Genomic DNA, 15,000 nt, shown 5'->3' on the forward strand with positions numbered 1-15,000 from the left:
TGCCTCGAAGAGTTCGTCGGAGACGAAGAAGCAACCTTCAGTGCAAACGTAGCACTCTTTTGTGCAACCGCCCAAACAACGCCCCCTCTACCCTCTGTCGAAACACTCGGCATTGCTGCTCCCTAAGGTGAGCTTCTCCTCATAGGCAATTCCGCTCTTATCCGGTCACGTTTGTGTGCCCGAATTTCGCAAGGCAACCTCCATGGGACATGGAAAAGACTCGAGAAGAGAGCTCGCTCACGGGAGAGAGAAGCCAAGGAGACCACGAGAGTGCTGAGAGTGGGACAGCGCTGAATAGGCGGGAGAAGCCTGCGCGTATAAACGGAGATATATATCCAATTGCAACGAAGGAACGTGCCAAAGATCGAGAACAATGGCAGAAATGCTAGTAACGTGCACTTCGGGACCAACGCATCACCGGAAGACAACCGCCAAACATCGAAAGAGTCGCGATGCTCCGCAACCTACGTGCAAAGCGGTCGCACACCGGGTAAGGGAGTGAGAGCCCCAAACATAGCTGGGCGAGGCGCTCACTCCGCTCTTTAATATCTCGTTAATACCGCCAAGGAAATGGCACAAGCACACACACACAAGCATCCTCGGAAGAGGACAGTTCGAGTGACAGGTCAAATCCAAGAGTTCCGAAGACTACCTCCAGGAACAATCGGGAACAAGACCGATTACAAGTCGTCGAGTCTGTTACTGGGCGAACACGAGATGCGCACAGGAAATCGATCAGCCCTCACAATGGCCCAAGGCCAGAGATCGGACTGCTACGATTTACCCCAACAATCATCGTGCCACTCTTCGCAGAGAGGTGATAGACGCCAACGAGCCCGCGCATAGCAATCGAGGTGTAAAAAGGGCGTTGAAGGCAGGAAGCCTGGACGAAAGAGGCTACGAGGTCACCTCGAAGCGGTCTAAGAATCGGGCGCACTTGGGGCGACTACCAGTGCCAACCCCTTATCCCGCGGTGCGTCCGACACACAGAAATTTCCAAGGCGGCCAAGGAGCCTCCCCGCATAGCAATCGGGGTGTGAGGTTACGGATGCAGCATTGATAGCAATCGAGGTGTGAGGCGAAGGATGCAGAAGTGAGAGCCGAGGGATGTAGCAGAGATAGCAATCGGGGTGTGTGATGCAGAAGAGATAGCAATCGAGGTGTGCGGTGGGAAGGGCCCAGCAGCCAGAATGCATGAAGCGACGGATGAAGCAGTGATGACAACCGGGCTGTGAGGAGAGGAGGGATGCAGCCAAGAAAGCAATCAGGGCTCGAGGCAAGGGATGCATCAAGGATAGCAATCATGTTGTGAGGCGAGATTCCAAAGGCTAAACGTGAGAGGCTGCAGGGTCGACTCAGAGAGGTCTATGCATGTGAGAGGCTGAAAGCAAGGTCGACTCGGAGCGGTCTATGCATCGGGCGCGCTTGGGGCGACTACCAGTGCCAACCCCTTATCCCGCGACGCGTCCGACAAAGAGAACGTTCCAAGGCGGCAGAGGAGGTTACCAGCCGAAGGATGCAGTAGCAATAACAGGTATAGTTCCGCGGCGGCCGAGAAGACTCACCGCATAGGAATCGGGATGCGAGGCGAGGGATGCGGCGGGAAGGCCCCGACGGCTAAACGGAAGAGGCTGCAGGGCCGCCTCGGAATGGTCCAAGCATCGGATGCGATTGGGACGACTACCAGTGCCAACCCCTTATCCCACGATGCGTCCGATACACAGATAGTTCCAAGGCGGCCGAGGAGCCTCACCGCATATCAATCGGGGTGCGAGGCGAGGGATGGGGCGGGAAGGCCCCAACGGCTAGACGGAAGAGGCTTCAGGGCCACCTCGGAATGGTCCAAGCATCGGACGCGCTTGGGGCGACTGCCAGTGCCAACCCCTTATCCCGCGATGCGTCCGATACACAGATGGTTCCAAGGCGGCCGAGGAGCCTCACCGCATAGCAATCGGGGGTGCGAGGCGAGGGATGGGGCGGGAAGGCCCCAACGGCTAGACGGAAGAGGCTTCAGGGCCGCCTAGGAATGGTCCAAGCATCGGACACGCTTGGGGCGACTACCAGTGACAGCCCCCTATCCCGCGATGCGTCCGATACGAAGATGGTTCCAAGGCGGCCGAGGAGCCTCACCGCATAGCAATCGGGGTGCGAGGTGGGGGATGCGGCGAGATGGCCCCAACGGCTAGACGGAAGAGGCCACAGGGCCGCGTGGGAATAGTCCAAGCATCGGACGCGCTTGGGGCGACTACCAGTGACAACCCCTTATCCCGCGATGCGTCCGATACGAAGATAGTTCCAAGGCGGCCGAGGAGCCTCACCGCATAGCAATCGGGGTGCGAGGTGGGGGATGCGGCGAGATGGCCCCAACGGCTAGACGGAAGAGGCTGCAGGGCCGCCTCGGAATAGTCCAAGCATCGGACGCGCTTGGGGCCACTACCAGTGACAACCCCTTATCCCGCGATGCGTCCGATACGAAGATAGTTCCAAGGCGGCCGAAGAGCCTCACCGCATAGCAATCGGGGTGCGAGGTGGGGGATGCGGCGAGATGGCCCCAACGGCTAGACGGAAGAGGCCACAGGGCCGCCTCGGAATAGTCCAAGCATCGGACGCGCTTGGGGCGACTACCAGTGACAACCCCTTATCCCGCGATGCGTCCGATACGAAGATAGTTCCCAGGCGGCCGAGGAGCCTCACCGCATAGCAATCGGGGTGCGAGGCGAGGGATGCGGCGAGATGGCCCCAAAGGCTAGACGGAAGAGGCTGCAGGGCTGCCTCGGAATAGTCCAAGCATCGGACGCGCTTGGGGCGACTACCACTGCCAACCCCTTATCCCGCGATGCGTCCGATACACAGATAGTTCCGAGGCGGCCGAGGAGGTGGGGGATGCAGCGAGATGGCCCCAACGGCTAGACGGAAGAGGCTGCAGGGCCGCCTCGGAATAGTCCAAGCATCAGACGCGCTTGGGGCGACTACCAGTGACAACCCCTTATCCCGCGATGCGTCCGATACACAGATAGTTCCGAGGCGGCCAAGGAGCCTCACCGCATAGCAATCGTGGTGCGAGGTGGGGGATGCGGCGAGATGGCCCCAACGGCTAGACGGAAGAGGCTGCAGGGCCGCCTCGGAATGGTCCAAGCATCGGATGCGCTTGGGGCGACTACCACTGCCAACCCCTTATCCCGCGATGCGTCCGATACACAGATAGTTCCAAGGCGGCCGAGGAGCCTCACAGCATAGCAATCAGGGTGCGAGGCGAGGGATGCGGCGAGAAAGCCCCAACGGCTAGAGGGAAGAGGCTTCAGGTCCGCCTCGGAATGGTCCAAGCATCGGACGCGCTTGGGGCGACTACCAGTGACAACCCCTTATCCCGCGACGCGTCCGATACACAGATAGTTCCAAGGCGGCCGAGGAGCCTCACCGCATAGCAATCGGGGTGCGAGGCGAGGGATGCGGCGAGAAGGACCCAACGGCTACACGGAAGAGGCTTCGGGGCCGCCTCGGAATGGTCCAAGCATCGGACGCGCTTGGGGCGACTACCAGTGACAACCCCTTATCCCGCGACGCGTCCGATACACAGATAGTTCCAAGGCGGCCGAGGAGCCTCACCGCATAGCAATCGGGGTGCGAGGCGAGGGATGCGGCGAGAAGGACCCAACGGCTACACGGAAGAGGCTTCGGGGCCGCCTCGGAATGGTCCAAGCATCGGACGCGCTTGGGGCGACTACCAGTGACAACCCCTTATCCCGCGACGCGTCCGATACACAGATAGTTCCAAGGCGGCCGAGGAGCCTCACCGCATAGCAATCGGGGTGCGAGGCGAGGGATGCGGCGAGAAGGACCCAACGGCTAGACGGAAGAGGCTTCGGGTCCGCCTCGGAATGGTCCAAGCATCGGACGCGCTTGGGGCGACTACCAGTGACAACCCCTTATCCCGCGACGCGTCCGATACACAGATAGTTCCAAGGCGGCCGAGGAGCCTCACCGCATAGCAATCGGGGTGCGAGGCGAGGGATGCGGCGAGAAGGACCCAACGGCTAGACGGAAGAGGCTTCGGGTCCGCCTCGGAATGGTCCAAGCATCGGACGCGCTTGGGGCGACTACCAGTGACAACCCCTTATCCCGCGACGCGTCCGATACACAGATAGTTCCAAGGCGGCCGAGGAGCCTCACCGCATAGCAATCGGGGTGCGAGGCGAGGGATGCGGCGAGAAGGACCCAACGGCTAGACGGAAGAGGCTTCGGGTCCGCCTCGGAATGGTCCAAGCATCGGACGCGCTTGGGGCGACTACCAGTGACAACCCCTTATCCCGCGACGCGTCCGATACACAGATAGTTCCGAGGCGGCCGAGGAGCCTCACCGCATAGCAATCGGGGTGCGAGGCGAAGGATGCGGCGAGAAGGACCCAACGGCTAGACGGAAGAGGCTTCGGGTCCGCCTCGGAATGGTCCAAGCATCGGACGCGCTTGGGGCGACTACCAGTGACAACCCCTTATCCCGCGACGCGTCCGATACACAGATAGTTCCAAGGCGGCCGAGGAGCCTCACCGCATAGCAATCGGGGTGCGAGGCGAGGGATGCGGCGAGAAGGACCCAACGGCTAGACGGAAGAGGCTTCAGGGCCGCCTCGGAATGGTCCAAGCATCGAACGCGCTTGGGGCGACTACCAGTGACAACCCCTTATCCCGCGACGCGTCCGATACACAGATAGTTCCGAGGCGGCCGAGGAGCCTCACCGCATAGCAATCGGGGTGCGAGGCGAGGGATGCGGCGAGAAGGACCCAACGGCTAGACGGAAGAGGCTTCAGGGCCGCCTCGGAATGGTCCAAGCATCGGACGCGCTTGGGGCGACTACCAGTGACAACCCCTTATCCCGCGACGCGTCCGATACACAGATAGTTCCGAGGCGGCCGAGGAGCCTCACCGCATAGCAATCGGGGTGCGAGGCGAGGGATGCGGCGAGAAGGACCCAACGGCTAGACGGAAGAGGCTTCAGGGCCGCCTCGGAATGGTCCAAGCATCGGACGCGCTTGGGGCGACTACCAATGACAACCCCTTATCCCGCGACGCGTCCGATACACAGATAGTTCCGAGGCGGCCGAGGAGCCTCACCGCATAGCAATCGGGGTGCGAGGCGAGGGATGCGGCGAGAAGGACCCAACGGCTAGACGGAAGAGGCTTCAGGGCCGCCTCGGAATGGTCCAAGCATCGGACGCGCTTGGGGCGACTACCAGTGACAACCCCTTATCCCGCGACGCGTCCGATACACAGATAGTTCCGAGGCGGCCGAGGAGCCTCACCGCATAGCAATCGGGGTGCGAGGCGAGGGATGCGGCGAGAAGGACCCAACGGCTAGACGGAAGAGGCTTCAGGGCCGCCTCGGAATGGTCCAAGCATCGGACGCGCTTGGGGCGACTACCGTTGCCAACCCCTTATCCCGCGATGCGTCTGATACACAGATAGTTCCGAGGCGGCCGAGGAGCCTCACCGCATAGCAATCGGGTTGCGAGGCAGATTATTGGGAAGGGAACCCCCTGGGATGCGGCTCAAGCAGTGCCCAAAGGGACTGGAATGCGGAATCACATCGAGAGACCCAAATGCTATACGAGGGCTCAAATCGAATTATCGATTTGGCCACGACATGGACGCATCGGAACGACTACCTTTGCCGAACCACTCGCAATTGCATCCATACCGAAACCAATAGACATTTCCGTTAGAGCCCTCGCATAGCATTCGGGAATCTCGCATGCCCCTCTAAATCGACCAATGCTGGCGCTCAATGAAAATCCGAGCGCTACCACCGTTCGAGCGCCAGCATTGGTCGAGTTAGAGGGGCACGGGGGAGAATGCTCCAGTCAACACCTCCCCTATATAAGTTATTTGTCCGATTCTCGCACAACCGTAGTCTGCCTCGTCGAATCAAACAACGGTCCCAGATTCCGACTTCCGTTCCGTAGAGACCCAAAAGCTAGATGGAGGCTCGCAAGAAAGAGAGTCGGCGCATAGCAATCGGGTTTCTCGAACGTTTAGGGACCGAGCTCACTTGCGGATAGGGCAAAATCCGCCAAGCAACCCAAAAGCTAGACGGGGGCTCGAATCGAATCGCCTAGGCGGCCACAACAACGACGTGTTGGATCGACTACCAGTGCCAAACCATTCAGCAAGACTAGTCTGTGTCGAGGCCGGATAGAGATTCTCAGAGAGCGCCCGCATAGCATTTAGGAGACCTGCCGCGTCCCTCACACTCGACAAATGGTGGTGCACGTTTATAAATCCGAGCGATCCCAACCCTTTCAAGCACCAACATCGGTCGAGATAGAGGGGCACGGAGGGGGCTGCGTGAGACAACACAGTCCCCTATATAAGTTATTTGTCCGATTCTCACACATCCGAAGAATGGTCATCAAATCGGACAACAGCCCAAACTTCCGACTTCCGTCCCAGAAAGCCCAAGAGCTATCTAAAACGTTCATGGCCGGAACTCGATCGCGGCTATACCAGTCCGCCAAGCAACCCAAAAGCTAGACTGGAGCTCTAGTCGAATCACCTCTGTGGCCATTGCAAGGACGTGTTGGAGCGACTACCATTGCCGAACCATTCCGCAGGTCGAGTCCATACCAAGGCCGCATAGAGATTCACGATGAGCTCCTGCATAGCAATCAGGAGACTTGCCGTGTCCATCACAATCGATAAATCCTGGTGCAAGATTTTTGCATCCGAGCGCTCCAACCAGTCGAGCACCAGCATCAATCGACATAAACGGGCACGGGGGGAGGATGCTCGAGAACACTACCTCCCCTATATAAGTTATTTGTCCGATTCTCAAGCAGCCGAAGTCTGGTCATCGAATCGGGTCAAAGACCACAACTTCCGACTTTACCCACAATGCAAGTCATCGAATCGAACATCGGCCCCCGAGTCGGACTCCATGCGTATGTCAGGTCATCGGACCCAAATTCCGCCTTCCTGCGCATGGCGGGCCATCAATATCAACTCGGTCATCGGACCCAAACTCCGCCTTTTTGCGTATGGCACGCCTTCAAATCGGTCATCGGACCCAAATTCCGCCTTCCTGTGCATGGCGGGCCATCAACATCAACTCGGTCATCGGACCCAAATTCCGCCTTTCTGCGCATGGCACGCCATCAACTCGGTCATCGGACCCAAATTCCGCCTTCCTGCGCATGGCAGGTCATCGGACACAAATTCAGACCTCGCCAATATGCCTACGTATCGAATCGGTCATCGGACCCAACTTCCGACTTCATCCATACTGTAGGGTCTTTGAGGTTGGCGCGGTGCGCTCAACCCAGGGAGTCGACCCATCGAAGCATACACCTCCCCTATATAAGCTATTTGTCCGATTCCCACACCTGTGTAGTTTGCACCTCTGACCAGGACATCGACCCCAACTTCCGAACTCGACTGCAACGACGGCACCAGCGCCTTGGTGCGCACCTTGCGACGCACAGTCCCAACATTCGCCTTCCTGCACATGGCAGGTCATCGGACCCAAATTCCGACCTCGCGAGTATGCCTACATATCGAATCGGTCATCGGACCCAACTTCCGACTTCATCCATACCGTAGGGTCTTTGAGGTTGGCGCGGTGCGCTCAACCCGGGGAGTCGACCCAACGAAGCATACACCTCCCCTATATAAGCTATTTGTCCGATTCCCACACCTGTGTAGTTTGCACCTCCGATCAAGACATCGACCCCAACTTCCGAACTCGCCTCCAACGACCGAACCAGCGCCTTGGTGCGCACCTTGCAACGCACAGTGCCAACATTCGCCTTCCTGCACGTGGCAGGTCATCGGACCCAAATTCCGACCTCGCGAGTATGCCTACATATCGAATCGGTCATCGGACCCAACTTCCGACTTCATCCATACCGTAGGGTCTTTGAGGTTGGCGCGGTGCGCTCAACCCGGGGAGTCGACCCAACGAAGCATACACCTCCCCTATATAAGCTATTTGTCCGATTCCCACACCTGTGTAGCTTGCACCTCCGATCAGGACATCGACCCCAACTTCCGAACTCGACTAAAAAGACCGCACCAGCGCCTTGGTGTGCACCTTGCAACGCACAGTGTCAACATTCGCCTTCCTGCACATGGCAGGTCATCGGACCCAAATTCCGACCTCATGAGCATACCTACTAATCGAATCGGTCATCGGACCCAACTTCCGACTTCATCCATACCGTAGGGTCTTTGAGGTTGGCGCGGTGCGCTCAACCTGGGGAGTCGACCCATCGAAGCATACACCTCCCCTATATAAGCTATTTGTCCGATTCCGACACCTGTGTAGTTTGCACCTCCGCTCAGGACATCGACCCCAACTTCCGAACTCGCCTGCAACGACCGAACCAGCGCCTTGGTGCGCACCAAAAGTGCGCACTTTTGGAGGGCACTTTTGTGCGCTCCAAAGGTGCGCACTTTTGGAGGGCACTTTTCTGCGCTCCAAAGGTGCGCACTTTTGGAGGGCACTTTTTGGAGGGCACTTTTCTGCGCTCCAAAGGTGCGCACTTTTGGAGGGCACTTTTTGGAGGGCACTTTTCTGCGCTCCAAAGGTGCGCACTTTTGGAGGGCACTTTTTGGAGGGCACTTTTCTGCGCTCCAAAGGTGCGCACTTTTGGAGGGCACTTTTTGGAGGGCACTTTTCTGCGCTCCAAAGGTGCGCACTTTTGGAGGGCACTTTTTGGAGGGCACTTTTCTGCGCTCCAAAGGTGCGCACTTTTGGAGGGCACTTTTTGGAGGGCACTTTTCTGCGCTCCAAAGGTGCGCACTTTTGGAGGGCACTTTTTGGAGGGCACTTTTCTGCGCTCCAAAGGTGCGCACTTTTGGAGGGCACTTTTTGGAGGGCACTTTTCTGCGCTCCAAAGGTGCGCACTTTTGGAGGGCACTTTTTGGAGGGCACTTTTCTGCGCTCCAAAGGTGCGCACTTTTGGAGGGCACTTTTGTGCACTCCAAAGGTGCGCACTTTTGGAGGGCACTTTTCCTGTGCTCCAAAGGTGCACACCTAGGTGAGCACCTTCGACCACACCTTGTAGCACACCAAACTCTGACTTTCGACTTCATCCGCAATGCAGGGTCTTTGAGGTTGGCGCAATGCGCACAACCAGGGGAGTCGACCCATCAAACCCAACACCTCCCCTATATAAGCTATTTGTCTGATTCTCATACATGCGTAGCCTGCAGGAGCAATTAGGACATCGACCCCAACTTTCGGCTTCTAAACGAAAACAAGGTCTTTGAGGTTGGTGTAATGCGAACAACTAGGGGAGTCAACCCATCAAACCCAACACCTCCCCTATATAAGCTATTTGTCTGATTCTCATACATGTGTAGTCTACAGGAGCAATTAGGACATCGACCCCAACTTTTGACTTCTTAACGAAAACAAGGTCTTTGAGGTTGACGTAATGCGCACAACCAGGGGAGTCGACCCATCAAACCCAACACCTCCCCTATATAAGCTATTTGTCCGATTCTCATACATGTGTAGCCTGCAGGAGCCATTAGGACATTGACCCCAACTTTTGACTTCTTAACGAAAACAAGGTCTTTGAGGTTGGCGTAATGCGCACAACCAAGGGAGTTGACCCATCAAACCCAACACCTCCCCTATATAAGCTATTTGTCTGATTCTCATACATGTGTAGCCTGCAACAACGATTAGGACATCCACCCCAACTTCTGAATTCGTCTGCGTTGACCGCACCAAAGGTGCACGCCTTGGTGCTCACCAAAATCCGACTTCCGACTTCTTCTGCTATGCGGGGTCTTTGAGGTTGGCGCAGTGCGCACAACCAGGGGAGTCAACCCACCGAATGCAACACCTCCCCTATATAAGCTATTTGTCTGATTCTCATACATGCGTAGACTGCAGCAATGATTAGGACATCCACCCCAACTTTTGACTTCTTAAACAAGACAGGGTCTTTGAAGTTGGTGCAGTGCACACAACCAGGGGAGTCGACCCATCAAACGCAACACCTCCCCTATATAAAGCTATTTGTCCGATTCTCATACGTGTAGTCTGCAGCAGCGATTAGGACATCGACCCCAACTTCCGAATTCGTTTGCATTGACCGCACCAAAGGTGCACGCCTTGGTGTGCACCCTGGAGTGCACTTTGGTGCTCACCTCGGTGCACACTTTGGTGTGCACCTCGGTGTGCACCAAAGGTGCGCACCTTGGAGCGCACCAAAGGTGTACACTTTGGAGCGCACCACATAGGGTCTTTGAGAGGTTGGCGCAGTGCGCACACCAAGGTGGGTGTTGAGGTGCGTGCCGAGGTGGGTGGGTGCTAGGGTGCGCTCCATGGTGGGTGCCAGGGTGGGTGCGTGCTAGGGTGGATTCCAAAGAGGGTCATAGGGTGGGTGCCAAGGTGGGTTGGTGATATAGTGGGTTCAAAGGTGGGTACTAGGGTGGGTTCCAAGGTGGGTCACAAGTTGGGTGCCAGGATGCGTGGGTGTTAGGTTGGGTGCCAAGGTGGGCTCCTGCGTGGGTGGGTGCTAGGGTGGGTTTCAAGGTGGACGCGAGGGCGGGTGCCAAGGTGGGTAACAAGTTGGGTGTTAGGATGGGTGAGTGCTAGAGTGGGTGCCAAGGTGGGTGGGTGCTAAGGTGGATGCCAAGGTGGTTCACAGGGTGGGTGGGTTCTAGGGTGAGTTCCAAGGTGGGTCACAGGTTCAGTGCTAGGGTGGGTGTCAAGGCGGGTGTCGAGGTGCCTGGGTGCTAGGGTGTGGATGCCAATGTGGGTCATAGGGTGGGTACTAGGGTGGGCTGCAATGTGGGTGCCAAGGTGGGTAACATGCTCGGTGGGTTCTAAATTGGGTGCCAGGGTGGGTGTGCACCCACCTTGCCCGAGGTGGGTGCCAAGGTGCCAGTGTGGGTGGGTGCTAAGGTGGATGCCAAGGTGGGTGAGAAGGTGGGTGATAGGTTGAGTGGTAGGATGGGTGGGTGCCAAGATGGGTCACAGGGTGGGTGCAAGGGTGGGTAGGTGCTAGGGTTGGTGTCAGGGTGGGTGGGTGCTAGGTTGGGTTCCAAGGTGGGTGCGAGGGTGAGTGTCAAGGTGGGTCACAGGTTAGGTGCTAGGATGGGTGAGTGCTAGGGTGCAAAGGTGCCAGGGTGGGTGCTAGGATGGGTCGATGCTAGGGTGAGTGGCAAGGTGGGTCCACAAGTGTCAAGGTGGGTGCCGAGGTGGGTGCCAAGTCGGCGACTGCTATGGTGGATGCCAAGGTGGGTCACGGGGTGGGTGCCAAGTTGCTAGGTTGGGTTCCAAGGTGGGTGCCAACGTGGGTGCTAGGGTGCGTGGGTTAAAGGGTGTGTCACAACGTGGGTGCCAGGATGGGTGCGCACCCACACTGGCCAAGACGGGTGCGGGTGCAAGGTTGGGTTCCAAGCCCGGTCACAGGCTGGGTGCTAGGATGGGTGGGTGCCAAGGTGGGCACCAGGGTGGGTGCACCCACCCTGGCCAAGGTGGGTCACGGGGTGGGTCCTAGGGTGGGTAACGGGGTGGGTACTAAGGTGCGTGCCAAGGTGGGTCATAGGGTGGGTGCCAAGGTGGGCACCAGGGTGGGTGTGCACCAACCCTAGCCAGGGTAGGTCACGGGGTGGTTGTCGGGGTGGGCGTCAAGGAGCCAAGGTGGGTGGCAAGTAGCCAAGTTGCGTGCCAAGGTGGGTGTCGGGGTGGGTGCCAAGGATCCAAGGTGGGTGCCAAGGAACCAAGGTGGGTGTCTGGGTGGGTGCCGAGGTGGGAGCCAGGGTGGGTCCCAAGGTGAGTGCAAAGGTGGGTGCCAGGGTCAAGGTGAGTGCCAATGTGGGTTCCAAGGTGCCAGGGTCAGGGTGAGTGCCAATGTGGGTTCAAAGGTGCTAAGTTGGGTGCGAGGTTGGGTGCGAGGGTGGGTGGGTGCCAAGGTGTGCTAGGTGGAAGCCCGGGTGGGTCGGCATCCCATGGGTGTCGAGTTGGGTGCCTGATGGGTGCTTCTTGTCAAGTTTTAGTCGTCGGGACTCATTTCGAGCCTTAGAGGTCGTTTCTTGTCCGGTTGCCCTGTCTTCGACCTGGGAACCCAATTTTGGTCCTCGGGTCCCATTTTTTTTTGTCTCGCATCCCACTTTTGGCCTGTGGCCTTTTCGGGGTCGATTCTCGTTTTGGGCATCAGAGCATGTTTCTTCTCCTAAAACCCAATATTTGTTTATTAAGTCTCGGAACACATTTTTGTTCTCGTGGACCCATCATGGGTCTTGGAACGCATTTGTGGTCCTTGGGTCCCATTTTGCATCCCGAAACTTGTGTTTTGGTGCTTGATCCCTATTTTGGGTGCCCACCTTGCACCAAGTGCGCACCCGGGGCAAACCGAGCGCCTTGGTGCACCGGGGCAAGATCGAGCGTGCACCCGAGGCGCCCCGAACATGCACCAAGGTGCACTCGGCCCACATGTGAGCGCAGGTCGTTGCGCCCGAGGTGGTGTGTGGGCACCGCGTTGCAGACGGGACACTGCACGCACACGACGCCCCCTCCAGGTGCACGCACGTAGGCCGGGCCGGGTGCACACCCGACGCCCTAGCAAGGTGCGCGCACCCGGGCAGGGCTCACACTTGGCGAACGGGGCGCACTTCGCGAGGGAGGGTGTGCACCTCGACGGGGGTGGGTGGCCGGGGTGGATTCGCACGTGGGTCGCGGTTTGCTAAGTACACACTGCGACAAGCTCATAACGGGTGCGATCATACCAGCATTAGTGCACCGGATCCCATCAGAACTCCGCAGTTAAGCGCGCTTGGGCCGGAGTAGTACTGGGATGGGTGACCTCCCGGGAAGTCCCGGTGTTGCACCCTTTTTTAGTTTTTCGCCGGGCGTCGCAATGCTATTTGAATAAACCTTTTGCCCGTTTGCGTTCTCGTCGGGGCCGGGCCGGGCCGGGGTGCGCTGCCCGCACTACCGCGCGCGCGGGGGCGACACCGAGCGCGCACCCGAGGCACCCCGAGCACACAGGCCACGGTGCAACCCGGGCGTTGTGCGCGCACCCCGGTGCGCCCGAGGTGCTGCGCGCGCACCCAGGTGAAATCGGTGTGCACCTCGGCCAGTGCGCGCTCGGTCGAGTCGCGCACGTTGGCCAAGGTGCACGGTGATGTTTCTTACTCTAAGGTTCCGCACCAAACGCCCGGGACAGGTGAGCGAAGCTGGGCGGGGCCGGGTGCGCGGCCGGGGCAGGTGCACGCAGCTGGAGAGAGCTTTGGAGCACACTTCGGAGCGCACCAATGATGCGCTCCATTCAAAAGTTTCCTGAAAAGGCAAAAAAAGTTGAGATTATAGAATTTCCCACTTGAGAGATTGTAAAAAAAAAAAATTTAAAATGAAGGAAACGCGGGTGCCAAGGTGTGCGCAGCCCAGCCAAGGTGTGCGCACCAAGGCGCCCACCCTGGCGAAGGTGCACGCAAGGTGCGCACCCGAGGCAAACCGGACAATTAACCCAACTTTCGACTTCGCGCGCACCTTGGAGCGCACTTCGGAGCGCTCCTTGGTGCGCACCAATCTTGGGCACCTCGGAGTGCACCATGGCGCCCACCAAGGTGCGCACCCGGGGCAAACCGAGCTCCGACTTCGTGCGCACCTTGGAGCGCACGAAAGGTGCGCACCATGGCGCCCACCAAGGTGCGCAGCCCAGCCAAGGCGTGCGCATCAAGGTGCGCACCCTGGCGAAGGTGCGCACCCGGGGCAAACCGAGCTCCGACTTCGTGCGCACCTTGGAGCGCACAAAAGGTGCGCAACCCAGCCAAGGTGTGCGCACCCCGGTCAAACCGAGCTCCGAATCGTGCGCACCAGAGGTGCACGCCATCGTGCGCACCTTGGAGCACACTTCGGAGCCCTCCTTGGTGCGCGCCGATGTTGCGCACCTCGGAGCGCACCCGGGGAAAACAATGCAATTAACCCGACTTTCGACTTCGTGGGCACCTCGGAGCGCTCTCGGGTTCGCACCTCGGAGCACACCGAGGTGCGCACCTTTGATGCGCTGCCTTCACCAATTTCCAGAAAAGGCAAGAAAACATTGAGAAGGTGTGCGCACCGAGGTGCCCACCCTGGCGAAGGTGCACGCGAGGTGCGCACCCGGGGCAAACCGGGCTCCGACTTCGTGCACGCCGCACCTTGGAGCACACTTCGGAGCGCTCCTTGGTGCGCACCAGGGCGCGCAACCCAGCCGAGGTGCCCACCCCGGCGAAGGTGCACGCGAGGTGCGCACCCGGGGCAAACCGGGCTCCGACTTCGTGCACGCCATGGTGCCCACCGCGGCGAAGGTGCACGCGAGGTGCGCACCCGGGGCAAACCGGGCTCCGACTTCGTGCACGCCGCACCTTGGAGCACACTTCGGAGCGCTCCTTGGTGCGCACCATGGTGCCCACCAGGGCGCGCAACCCCGCCGAAGGTGCACGCGAGGTGCGCACCCGGGGCAAACCGGGCTCCGACTTCGTGCACGCCGCACCTTGGAGCACACTTCGGAGCGCTCCTTGGTGCGCACCATGGTGCCCACCAGGGCGCGCAACCCCGCCGAAGGTGCACGCGAGGTGCGCACCCGGGGCAAACCGGGCTCCGACTTCGTGCACGCCATGGTGCGCACCGCGGCGAAGGTGCGCACCCGGGGCAAACCGGGCTCCGACTTCGTGCACGCCGCACCTTGGAGCACACTTCGGAGCGCTCCTTGGTGCGCACCAGGGCGCGCAACCCAGCCGAGGTGCCCACCCCGGCGAAGGTGCACGCGAGGTGCGTACCCGGGGCAAACCGGGCTCCGACTTCGTGCACGCCGCACCTTGGAGCACACTTCGGAGCGCTCCTTGGTGCGCACCATGGTGCCCACCAGGCCGCGCAACCCAGCCAAGGTGTGCGCACCAAGGTGCACGCGAGGTGCGCACCCGGGGCAAACCGGGGTCCGACTTCGTGCACGCCGCACCTTGGAGCACACATCGGGGCGCTCCCGGGTTCGCACCGGCGTTGCGCA

At 59.4% G+C, this 15,000-nt stretch overlaps 1 non-coding gene across 1 annotated transcript; it reads left to right on the forward strand.

Annotated features, from left to right (window-relative positions):
* Positions 1-12,725: 12,725 nt before the first annotated feature.
* On the forward strand, positions 12,726-12,844 carry LOC131861361 (5S ribosomal RNA). Its single transcript, XR_009360435.1, has one exon. It is a non-coding gene; the product is annotated as a 5S ribosomal RNA (ribosomal RNA).
* The last annotated feature ends 2,156 nt before the right edge of the window (positions 12,845-15,000 follow it).

Source organism: Cryptomeria japonica, unplaced genomic scaffold (assembly GCF_030272615.1).
Source record: "Cryptomeria japonica unplaced genomic scaffold, Sugi_1.0 HiC_scaffold_26, whole genome shotgun sequence".
Classification (NCBI taxonomy): Eukaryota; Viridiplantae; Streptophyta; class Pinopsida; order Cupressales; family Cupressaceae; genus Cryptomeria; species Cryptomeria japonica.